Source organism: Lygodium microphyllum, chromosome 16, assembly GCF_053477565.2.
Source record: "Lygodium microphyllum isolate KBCC chromosome 16, Lygodium_microphyllum_v1.1.10, whole genome shotgun sequence".
NCBI classification, from domain to species: Eukaryota; Viridiplantae; Streptophyta; class Polypodiopsida; order Schizaeales; family Lygodiaceae; genus Lygodium; species Lygodium microphyllum.
Genome location: NC_141150.1, coordinates 105,206,535 through 105,219,194, shown reverse-complemented (window position 1 = coordinate 105,219,194; position 12,660 = coordinate 105,206,535).

Here is a 12,660-nt window from a genome sequence, read left to right as displayed (position 1 = left end):
GGACTCAGAAAACCCTAGGAAACAAACCTCGGAACATTCCCTGGGAGTGCTGGGCAGCAACGCTTAGATTCGTTTCCCGATGGACCGCTAAAATGTGCTTGGACAGCTAATAGGTGGGCATGTTACACCTACCAATAATTCTATCTTGTAATCCAAGTCTAAACAGATTTAGATACACTACCATTTCACTCAAGAGAAAGTATTGAATCAAGACTTTCCCTTAATTCATTGCTCCATACATGATTCACTCAAGAGAAAAACTTGAATCAAAAAAATTATTTGATTCACTACTCCACATATAATCAAATGATAGATTCTTCACAAATTTTATCAGACAAAATAATTTCAGCATCTTCAGGGAGCACACTTGGTCTATGCAAGTACAATACACCAAGTGTGGGGGTGGCATTAATAAACTATCCTTAAAGGTAGTTCTAGATAGAAGGATGAGTACCTATGCAAGGTAGTTCTAGATGGTATATAATATTTAATAGAAGATAAAAACCTATGTAAGGTAGTTCTAGATGGTAGATAATATTTAATAGAAGATAAGAACCTATGTAAGGTAGTTCTATATAGTACCTATCCATAGAAACAAAGTAGCTATGCACAGGAAGAAAGTACCTATGCATACAAAGGAAGTGCCTATGTATAGGGAAAAATACATATATAAGTACTTTTGGGAAAAATAGGTACTTCTAGACAAAAATAGACAAAATATCACAATGTACAAAGCTGGACATCAAATTATCATAGGATGACATGGCATAAAGATGTTCTATCTTGGATCTGCCATTTTGCATTTCTATGGTTAGGAGCTCTAATATTCTAGGCCTAACTTTTCTCACAAACTTAACTATCTACTTTTCCTACATTTCATGTTGTAGGATAGACTCAACTCTTGGGGAAGATCTAGAATAATCTAGCCATTGAACCAAGTTGACATATTCTAAGTAATTTTTCCCCTCCTCTCATGATCTAAATTCCCACCACTCCGATTGACTAGTTTTACTCCACCTAATACAAAATCTACACTTATTGATTTGCGTATTTGAATAGCAAAGCAGACAATAACATGCATTGCTATATAATGAACTATTCTCAACAACTAGAGTGAGGGAAGGAGAGGGGCTAAATAGGGATTGTATGAGCATTTTATGAGAGTAAGGGAGTGTGAGTAGACAAAATTCATCTTTGTACTCATTTTAATACTTATCTTGAATCAATACATTATCTTCTTGTACAATATTCGTGAGCTAACTTTAGTATTGACTAATCTTCTAATTTTGAATTGTATTGAGAAATTTGTTATGTATATATATCAAACATATAAATAATCCATGTCTAATATGGTTTTAGACATTCATAGCAATAGGGACTTGCCCCACACAAGGGAGCAAACTTTGCTAATTTCTATTCTCTATGCACACAATATGTTCATTGGAAACAACTTCCTACGTGTGTTAGTATAACCATCGAAACATGCACCAATATATATGTAAGTAATGAGACCAAAGCTCTTACCAATGCATATTTTGATGGTAAAGCCCCACTTTTTGAAAAAAAAATCACACATTTTTGTGTGTTAAATGTTATCAATATACCCCTCATATGTATCATAGTGAGGAGATTGCAAGTAAGCGATAACTTTTCTCTCTCGATTCAAGCATCACTTTATGTCCTCACCATCGCATTCATAGCATGATGAGCTTGCACACATGCATGAGGATAAACTCATGGGTGGGCTAGATGATATAGATTTAGTTCAACTAATTTACATGAGAGAATTTGATTCTCTAGTGGCTCACACAATGATATTATAGAAAAAAATTGCTACTCTCAATGAAATGTTACAAAGACCTCAAATCTTTTAAAGCAACTTGCAAGGTAAAAAGATTCAAGCATCCTAAGTATGTTTCTTGAGGGTGGGGTTACTTCTTGAGCTATTCTATCAATAGGACAACCTCAAGGCACCAAGGCCTCTAGCTCTATTGTGGTACAAGAGGCTAATAATATGCTAAAGAATATGAAGCCACCTATCTTTTGAGGAGAAGAATGAAATTGTAACAAGCATACAACAAATAGTTATTTGTTACAAACTTGCAACAACTATTTTGTATAGCAAATTCTATTAATACGCTTGAGGCAAGTCTCACACTTGAGGGCAAGGCCTATAAATGGTGGATCTCTTGATGGCAAGTCTTACACTTGAGGGAAATGCATATTAACGGTGGATCTCTTGATGCAAGTACTCATCCTATAACGTGTTAGGCAAACTTTGAGAAAATGTTTCAAAAATAATTTCTACCTAAGAATGAGAAGGATTGTAATTTGGATGGCCTATGATATATGTCAAATGGAGGGTCTTAGTACATATCCAAATAAAGTGACATCATTCTCAAAATTGGTGGCTTAGATCACTTTTAGAAGCTTCATTTGAGGCTTGGATATTTGGTATAAGGACAAGGTAAAACTCAACATCCTAAAACACTATGGGGCCATCAAGAGAGAATTTTTTTTTGAGGTGCTAGATTTTGGAAGATATCCTAAAGATTAATATCCTAAGATACTAAAATATGCCATCAAAGGGCACACATTCAAGATAGGAAAACATCTACATATGCAACAACACATCCAAAATGTGCATCAACATTAGTAGGAAAGATAAAGTTCAATGCTTCAATTGCTTAGGTCCTCATGAAAAAATGAGACTACTTCATTAAAAGATGAGAATGCTTAGTTTGAATGTTTCTTCAAAAAATGAGAATGGTAAGTAGCCCAAAAGGGGCTAGGGGGACTACTATCAACAATTGAATAGCTTTTGACAGTGCATACATAGAAGTTATGCTTCAAATGCTTAGGTCATCATGGACAATCCTTTTGCATATGCATCTACACATTCAAAATGTGCATTAGTATTAGTAGTAGGAAAGAGAAAGTTCAATGCTTCAATTGCTTAGTTCATGGTAATGCTACATCAAAAGATGAGAATGCTTAGATTTAATGCTACTTCAAAAGATGAGAATGCTAAGAAGCCCAAAATGGGTTAAGGGGATACTTTCACCAATTGAATAGCTTGTGAGAGCACATAAGGAGAAGTTATGCTTGAAATTCTTATGTCCTCATGAATATAAGGATTGTCCGCAACTCAAATTTAACAAGTCTTATAATATCAAGAACAAAGAAAAAGTTGTGTACATGGTACATGTGGTTTCTTTGGAAGCTTGTTCTAAGTATTCAAATGTACAAGTTAGCCACCAAATTGATGAGCATATGTTGTTTGACTACTTCCCCATGCCAATATACATTTTGTTCCCATGACTTGGTTTGTATGCAAGGCATGACCAATGAATGACAAATCTATATTCTGGTGGATGATGAATCAGGATAGAGACTTCTTAACTATACATTACTTCAGAAGCTATATTTTCCCTAGGTTCCTAGCACTCACACCTACATCTCTCCTATGAATGGTAGTGATAAGGATGTATGGGCTATGAGAGTATATGATGTTTCATTAGAGGTGCAAGGGCATACTATGAGTTTGAAGTTTCAAGTTATGAACATGACTAGGATAGATGTGGTCTTATGTTGAGAGTGGTTGCACACTTTGGGTAGCATGTTAGAACATAATTATAAGCATAAGTCTATTTCATTTAACAACAATAATATGCATGCTTTGTTACTATGTGAGCAGAATGTTGCGATATCCCCTCTTATATATAGCTCAACTTAATTATTTTTCCAAGCATAATGAAATGGGAGATGTCTATTTTTTAATGTATTTTCCCCCTTTGTTTCTTTACACAAGTATCTCTCTTATATTGATGATGCTCTAGATAAAATTCCATTGAAGCATTCTCTTGTGGACTCTTCTTTTGATTCTCTATCAAATGTACATAATAAGATATGAAAATTGCTTAAGGAATACAATGATATATGTCCTCTTGATTTGCCTCCAAGATCACATGTAAGCATATTGTAACTCGTAATATTGATTATTAGAAAGTAAACTTAGTATTGGACCATTTTATTGACTTAATACTAGTGAAGCTAGCAAGGTGCAGAAGCAACTGATTGATTATCTCCAATGAGGATTTATTCAACCTAATTTTCCTCCATGGGATCTATTGATATAGCTCATGAAGAAAAAGGATTTACAAGTTTGTAAACAAGCAATAGCGAGAGAGCAAATGAGAGAGGGAAAGAGCTGAGAGAGAGAGAGAGAGAGAGAGAGAGAGAGAGAGAGAGAGAGAGAGAGAGAGAGAGAGAGAGAGAGAGAGAGAGAGAGAGAGAGAGAGAGAGAGAGAGAGAGAGAGAGAGAGAGAGAGAGAGAGAGAGAGAGAGAGAGAGAGAGAGGCCACGGCCACCGCCATCCACAAAGAGGGAAGAGAAAGCGTAAAGGAGAAGAAAGGAACTCGTGAAGGAGAAGAAAAAGGAGGGAAGTACGAAGGGATTACTCTTTGAGCTTTGAGGCAAGTGCATTCTCTCTTCTCTCTTTGTTTTTTTCATTTCTTTACTTCTCTATTTCTTTTTGTTAATGAAGAGATGTATAGAGAGAAGAAGGGAGAGAGATTAAAGCAAGGGAGAGAGAGAGAGAGAGAGAGAGAGAGAGAGAGAGAGAGAGAGAGAGAGAGAGAGAGAGAGAGAGAGAGAGAGAGAGAGAGAGAGAGAGAGAGAGAGAGAGAGAGAGAGAGAGAGAGAGAGAGAGAGAGAGAGAGAGAGAGAGGTCGCCTCCACTACCATTGCCACCGCCATCCACAAAATGAAAGGAGACAACTCCAAAGGAGAATGAGAAAACCGGTGAAGGAGAAGAAGAAGAAGGAGAGAATCACGAAAAGATTCTTCTTCAAGCTTTAAGGTAAGTGCATTCTCTTTTCTCTCTTTTCTTTGCTTCTCTCTTTCTTATTGTTTATGAAGAGATTCATATAGGGAGGGAGGGAGGGAGGGAGAGAAAAATGGAGAGTGCAATACAAAGAGAGAGAAAAATAGAGAGAGAGAGGGGGGAGGGAGTTAGAGAAATAGAGGGTGGAGAAGGAGAAAGAAAAATAAAGACAAGAAGAGGAAATAGAGAGAGGGAGAGATAGAGAGAGAGAACACACACACACACACACACACACACACACACACACACACACACACACACACACACACACACACACACACACACACACACACACACACACACACATGTAGAGAGAGAGGGTGGAAGGGGGAGGGAGGGAGGGAACGAGAGAAATAAAGATATGGAGGGGGAGAGAGAAAGAGAAATAGATAGAGGGAGAGGGAGAGAGAAAAATAAAGAAAATAGGGAAAAATAGATAGAGAGAGAGAGGGATAAAGAGAGTGAACATACATATACACACACACACATATAGAGAGAGAGAGAGAGAGAGAGAGAGAGAGAGAGAGAGAGAGAGAGAGAGAGAGAGAGAGAGAGAGAGAGAGAGAGAGAGAGAGAGAGAGAGAGAGAGAGAGAGAGAGAGAGAGAGAGAGAGAGAGAGAGAGAGAGAGAGAGAGAGAGAGAGAGAGAGAGAGAGAGAGAGAGGCTATGGAAAATGAAGATGGCTCGAGAGCTCGATACAAAACTACAAGAAGAAATCATATCAAGGTGGAATTGGGAGACTACCTCTAGATCCAAAGAAGCCACAAAGTAGGCTAAACCATACTTGAAGCAGATGAGATCCAAAAAAATCCAAGAGCTGAAAAATGGAGTAAAGATGACCAAAAAAGAACTAAGGAGCTAAGAAAAGAAGAACCATGTGAAAAAAGATGAAGAATTCTTGTTAGATGAAGACAATGAAGAAGAAAAGGGAGAGGATAAGCTCAGCCTAGATCTTAAAACACCTCGTCCTCAATAAGCAGGAGCCGATTGTTGTTGCCTTGATTACTACCCTAAAGCCTACTACGAAGAAGGATACCCTAAAACCAATACATCTATCATGAATACCCTCCTCAAGGATATGGATACTACTACCTTGAATATTTCTCCATCGACTATCACCTGGAAGGAGAATACCTCTACATCGACTACCCCTATCCCGAAGAATGCCAACATGAAGGAGTCCAAGAAGAGAAATAAATGGAGTATTATGTGAAGGGAGAAGGATGGAGAATGGATGTGTATTCAAAGGTAGAAAGTATTATGATGGAGTTAGGATACAAAAAAGAAGACAAAGATATGTGGATATGACAAAAGGATGAACCCTTGCACCACAGATTGCAGCTCAAGAAATGGAGTTTGAGGAGTAGGAGGATGAGCTTGATTCCTTTGATCTTGAAACAACTCCATCCATTGTGATTGAGGGTGATGTCAATTTGACGCCCTCTTGTGAGGCACAGGATGCCTTTGATGAAGGGTGAGGCCAAGAAAGAAGAGATAGAAGATGACTTAGATGTAGGTAAAAACAAGAAGGAAGAAGCAAATCTCATAGACACTACTATTCCCTATATAAGTATTTGTAGCTCCAATGACATGGTATACCTCTTAAAAATGCCCAAATTCTCCCCCAAAAAGACTTGAGGAAGTCTGGAATAAGCTGGAGTGAGCAGAAGATCAATGGAACTTATTCATACCTCAGGGTCTTGACTGCAATGAAAGATTGAAGTGAATCTCTTCTTCTTGGGCTTAAGCAAGTGATAAAAAATCTCCTTGAGTAATACTTTTCTGAATTGATTATATCTAGCTTTTGCAATCACAAGCTCCTCTTCTCCACTCTAAGAAAGTGATAAAAAAGCTCCTTGCGTAATACCTTTTCAAATTGATTATATCTAGCTTTTGCAATCAAAGAATTCCTTTTCTTAAGAAAATCTGATGCACAATTTTTAGACATTAGGTGTATGTGACATCGGCAAATGAATTATACAATAATACTTAGTGCATATAACTAGAAGGGTAGCAGGGCTACATGCCCTACCGCCTAATTTCCCCCCCTCTGTAACCATCCCTATTTGCGTTGGAAATTTACTCTGCAACCATCACTATTAGCGTTGCTATATGTGTCATTATTAGTGTCGCTATCCTAATTAGGGACGAAAATAGCGACACTAATAGCAACACATATAGCGACGAATTGATAGAGTCGCTAATAGCAACACAAATAGCAATGACAAGGGTAAATATTTCCTTGAATAATTCTGTTGCTTTAAATGTCGCTATTGGGTCTATATATTGTAGTGACTTTCTCTTAGGATGAGGAAAAACAATACATTTTGGTGAACTCAAAGTGGTGATTAGTATTGCATCAATGCTAGCTATAGTGGATCCACACAAACCATTTGTAGCGAATCCAATGCTAGTTATAGTGGATCCACCCAAACCCTTTGTAGTGAAAGCTGATGCTTGTGTCATAGCCATTGGGGCCATGCTACTCCAAGAGGGTATACCTATATCTTTTGAATGTAAAAAGGTGGATAAGACTTAATAGTATTATTCTGCATATGAATGTGAGCTCTATGTAGTTCTTTATGCTTTGAAAAAGTGGTGCCATTATCTATATGATGCTACATTTGAGGTGATATTTGATTTAAAAATGATAAAAAGGTTTACTATTCAAAAGGATTTGAAATGAAGAAAAGTTAGATCAACTAAAATTTTTCAAGAGTTTGAATGCATGCTATGGTATCCCAAAGTTTAATTAGCTAAATCACAATATTATATCTAGTCTTTCATGTTAGTCAATTGCAAATGAAATTTGGTAATGATGATAGTCTAGTGGACCAAGGAGTATTAGTAGATATTATTTAACCATTAGTTCAACCTCATATGAGCTAGAATGGATCTTAGATTTTAATGAGTACCATGTATGTCATTATGTTTGAAGGCAAGTTCTATTCAAGTGAAAAGATAGACTTGAAAAAGGTTCTACTTGAGAAAATGTTAGTGTACTCAAAAAGAGATTTTGCAAATTTATTTTTGAGAATGAAAACTCTTTTAAAAGAAGGCATTAATGTTGTGACAAGGGTCTTGAGTAGACACAATTTGTAGAATACCTTGATCATAGTACTGTAACAAACGGCCTTGGCAACACAAAATGTATACAAAAATTTAAGAAATCTCCTATGGCAATTTTCTTCATTGTATACACGAGCAAAATCATTGATCCTTGCATGAACTTCCCCTCCCCCCCCTCCCACTAGCCAAAGGACTTAAGCCTTAAAAGTACTGAATCGATAGGGATAAGTTATCCATGTGAACTCCTCCTTAGGCATATGTGCACATGTATATATGTGAACATGTGCATGCACATTTCATAAATAAGGATATAATTTACGCTTGTGAACTCACTCTTGATGTATGGTTGTGCATTTACTTAAAAGCACGTGAACATGTACAAAAAGAATAGTTTTTGCAAACACACGCTAATTATTTTCAATAGTGTATGTGCATTGCTCCTTATCATGAAAACTCCACCTTAGTCGTCGACAAAACATGTAAGAAATTATGCATGCATGGAAATGAAAAATGGAAAGAAAAGAAAAATCATCCAGTTAGTATAATCCTAACTAAAAGCCAAAGAATAGTTAACTAAATGAGAGAAAGAGTTCAATTGTAAATAGGACTTTACAAGAGAATGACACATGGTGAGAGAGAGATAAGCAATGATTAGACAGAGTGTGCACTTTTCCTTCCATCTCTTGCCACATAAGTACTCATTCTCCTATTTTTCCAACTATTATATTTTTTAGAAAAATCCTAGTACTTTTTAATCTCCACAAGACACCTCATTTCTCATATCCTAATTTTTCATGAAAATTTCAAAAATGAGATTCTTTTATATTGATTGAAAATTCCTAAGTTGCCACATTAGTACTCCTCCTCTAAAGTTTCCAATTTTTATTTTAAAAAAATTGGGATATTTTTAGCCACTTCCAACCTCATTAGGACACCTCATACCCTCTTTCTAATTTTCTCTTAAATAAAAAATGAGATTTTTCTAAAAAATCTCAAACTACCATCTCACTAAAAATATCATACACATGGCATTTTCATGTTAAAAAGAATTTAGGAAAATTTAACAAGCTGACACCCAGTTAATCAACCCATCACCCATCATTTTCATGGTGCCACCGTGTGACACCTCAGATACTGCTTATGTAGGCAGCATCCCACACCCCCCCTCTCCTATAAATAAGAACCCTCCCCTCCATCGTAAGAGCATGAGTATGGAGCTAAACAAACTCTGCTATGAAGAAGGGCAATTAAAGAAGCGATGACGACACCCTTATGTTGGCAAAATCTTCTTTTATTTTTCTTATTTCTCTAAAATCCAAAAATAATCTCATCATGCCGCCAAGAATACGAGGTGTGGCATCACCTCGAAATATGGCTACGCTGCCAATATCGTCACTTTATGCCAGGACCAACTACGAATAATCCTAGCCAAAACCAAGTTCTAAAATAAATTAAGAAAATGCTATTTTATTTTAGAAAAATAATAAAAGCTTTTTTATTCTTGAAAGTATGAATTATATTATTTCTTTAAAGTAAAAAAGCTCAATAAATTAATGATCAAAATTGATTTTTAACATTAGCATTTTGGTAATCTTTTTCTTTATCGAATGATAAATCTTTTTTAGAAAGAAAAAAATAGTGATAATTATAGTTAAAGTTAGATTAGGTTCTAATCATTGGAAATAATTAGAAAATTAGTTGTATATATACATGGGATAATAAAGTCAATTTAAAAAAAAAGAATGATTGTTATGCTCTAGAAAAATCCTAACATAGAATGTTATACTGAAGAATAAACAAGTATGCTTGAAAATTTTCTAACTTAGAATGTTATGCTAACTATTATGATCTAAGAAATTTTACATAAAATGTTAAGTAAAAAATCTTGCTTAACATCATATCTAGTTTAAGGCCCATTCAAGGCATTCTATTAGAAAACTAGCATATACAAAATATGAGAATTCTTTCCATGGTTGAGCTAACCATAAAATTTTAGTATCACACTTATAAGAATAGCATTAGTGGAATCTTTAAAAATATTAAATATCAACTAAGGATAAATTAATTAAGTCCATCTCTAAAAGTTAAGTATTGTTATAGTAATAAATAATTAGATGCATAATTGAAATTTGAGTTATTCCTTTGACAAAAAATTAATGGTTTTTATGAATGTTTAAACATATAGAATTTATTTCTACTATAATGATAATTGTTAATAGAATTAAAGACTCTTATAAAGAAGAATAGTGTCTATCGATTTGACCATGGAAAGACTTTCATAATCATAAACTATCTTAGATGACATACAAAAGATAGATTATTACTTAGAAATGGATTTCCTAACTCTTGGGTGACAAAATAGATAAATATGAAAGTATAGGAAATGGTTGATTTAGTAAACTTAGAAAAAAATATCATAGGAAAATAAGATAATTGAAGAAAGAAAAAAATTGATTGCCATAATTTTGAAAATTTAAGAAATTGGCAAAAAAATCAAGCAAAGTCTTATTGTAGAAAATTCAATAGCCACAAAAAGGAACAAGCAGGAAATGGAAATCTCTAGAAATTATTGGCTATCAAAATCAAAGTCATTGAAAATCTTTTCGATAAAGTTATAACCAACTTTATAAATTACTATTTTTAGTAGCATTAATTGCTCAAGAAATATTAGCTGCAAAGGATTGGATGGTTGATGGTTTCAAATTTTTGAAATATGGATGTGATTGCGATTTCTTTACTAGTGGAAGGAAATATTCTTGCCCAAATTAAGGGTGATTTTTCTTTACTAATGGATCAACTACTGGAGCTCAAACGAGTTGGATATATTTTTTGGTCTGCTTAGAGCATTTGACCAATGCCTAAGACAGACGGTCCAGTACAGAAGGTTCCCTCCTATGGCAACTTATAACCATGAAGGGCTCTAGTCAGAACTTATTCCTAGAATATATAGTCGGTCATAAGACAGAGAAGAAATCCATATTGTTATCAATGCAGTTTTGCATTGGAGCCTAGAGATGCAGGCCGGAAACACTTCTCTGGGTTTTGAGGACGGATGCACATCTGGTTTTGAGGGCGGAACTAAAAAATATAAATATCCTTATATCCGATGTTTTGAAAGGACCGGTGTCATGATGTTATGAGGACACAATGTGAAAAAGTATGGAATGCATCATCATCTGACTTCTTTATTGATTTAGAGAGTCAATGTGATTTGAGGCATTAGTACTAGTGTGAGTTGGATGGATTATCTGAAAATACTAAATTTTTGGATAATTTTAGTCTATTTTTGATATTATTTATTGTAAAAATCCAAAAAAGTTACAAAAAGCTTCTAGATTAGGATGGCATGCAAAAAGGTAGTTGCTTTTTCAACCAATTAGGGAATTTTCATAAGGGGGATGGACGAAATCGCGTGCGTCGCGATTGCTATAAACAGGCTGAAAATTGCAAATTGAACTGAAAGAAGAAGAAGGAGTGATCTGAGAGATCCGTGAACCAGGTGCCCTGAAGTTTTAAACCCCCCTTTTGAAGCCAACAGAGCCATCAGATTTGGGTTCCGAGTAGCAGAGAAGGAGCTGTAATTTTTATGCACGTTTTGTTCTACGCAGAAGCTCCAGGAGATCTAATGCTTGGATATTGCTTCTAAGTAGTGCGAAGATTCCAGGTTATTTCAATACATATTGATTCAATTCATTGTGATTTGTCTTTGTAGTGTTTACCACTTGGGTATTCTCTATCTTCTCTTCCATCTCCTATCTCTACTTCCTTCTACTTCTAATCCCCAGTGGATTCGACTTTTCGAGAAAAACCCCTTCGACATTGGTGAACCTGACGTAAAAGGTCAATATAGAAGAATGAAATATAAGATGGGAGAACCTTCGAATACAATCTCCAGTGATGTTTTGCAACAGTTGGTGCAAAATATAAATATGCTTATGCAGGTACAACAACAACAACAGGTGATGCGAGCTTCAGCTCAAACAGAAAGTGTTGTGATGAATGCTTTGCAAGTAGTTGAGCATGAGGTGAAGTTATTCAATGCCAGGAATGTATCTACATATGTACATATATATGCTTAGAAGATGAAATTCTTTGGAGTGGCTCAATCTGCATGGAGCCAGTATTTTGTACTTGTTACTGTTCATGAACTGAAAGCACGGATTACTGAATTATACTTGTAGGATGCTGACTAGGTAGCCTTCAAGAAGACACTCAGGGAAGAATTTTATATTGAGGATACCAGTTTGATTACACATAAGACTTTTCAGGAGTGGGTTATACAACCCAATAAGGGTCTTGTGGCTATAAAATTGTTAAAAGAATCTGAAAGTCGATGATTTGAGCAGTTGGATCTCGCAGAACAACAAGCTCTTGCAAGTTAGAAAATTGAATTGTTTCTACATGCAGCTGATCCTGAGCTTCAAGAGAAGCTTGATGATTTGCTGGAGGATCAGACTACATAGACATGTTTGAAAACAGAGTGGAGACATGTCAAGGAAGCTGTTACTGTGCTTGTGAATAAGCATAGAAGAAGAGAAAGATTGCATGTCTCTAGCTTGCCCATTGTTACGAGCAAAACAGTTGAAGTATCCAGTAAGCCACCCGCTTCTGTGGCTAACCCTATGACTGTACCTGCTATTGTTCCCTTTGTTAGGGAAGATTTCTTGGATGAATTGGTCAAAGGGATGCGGGATCTTCAATTGAGG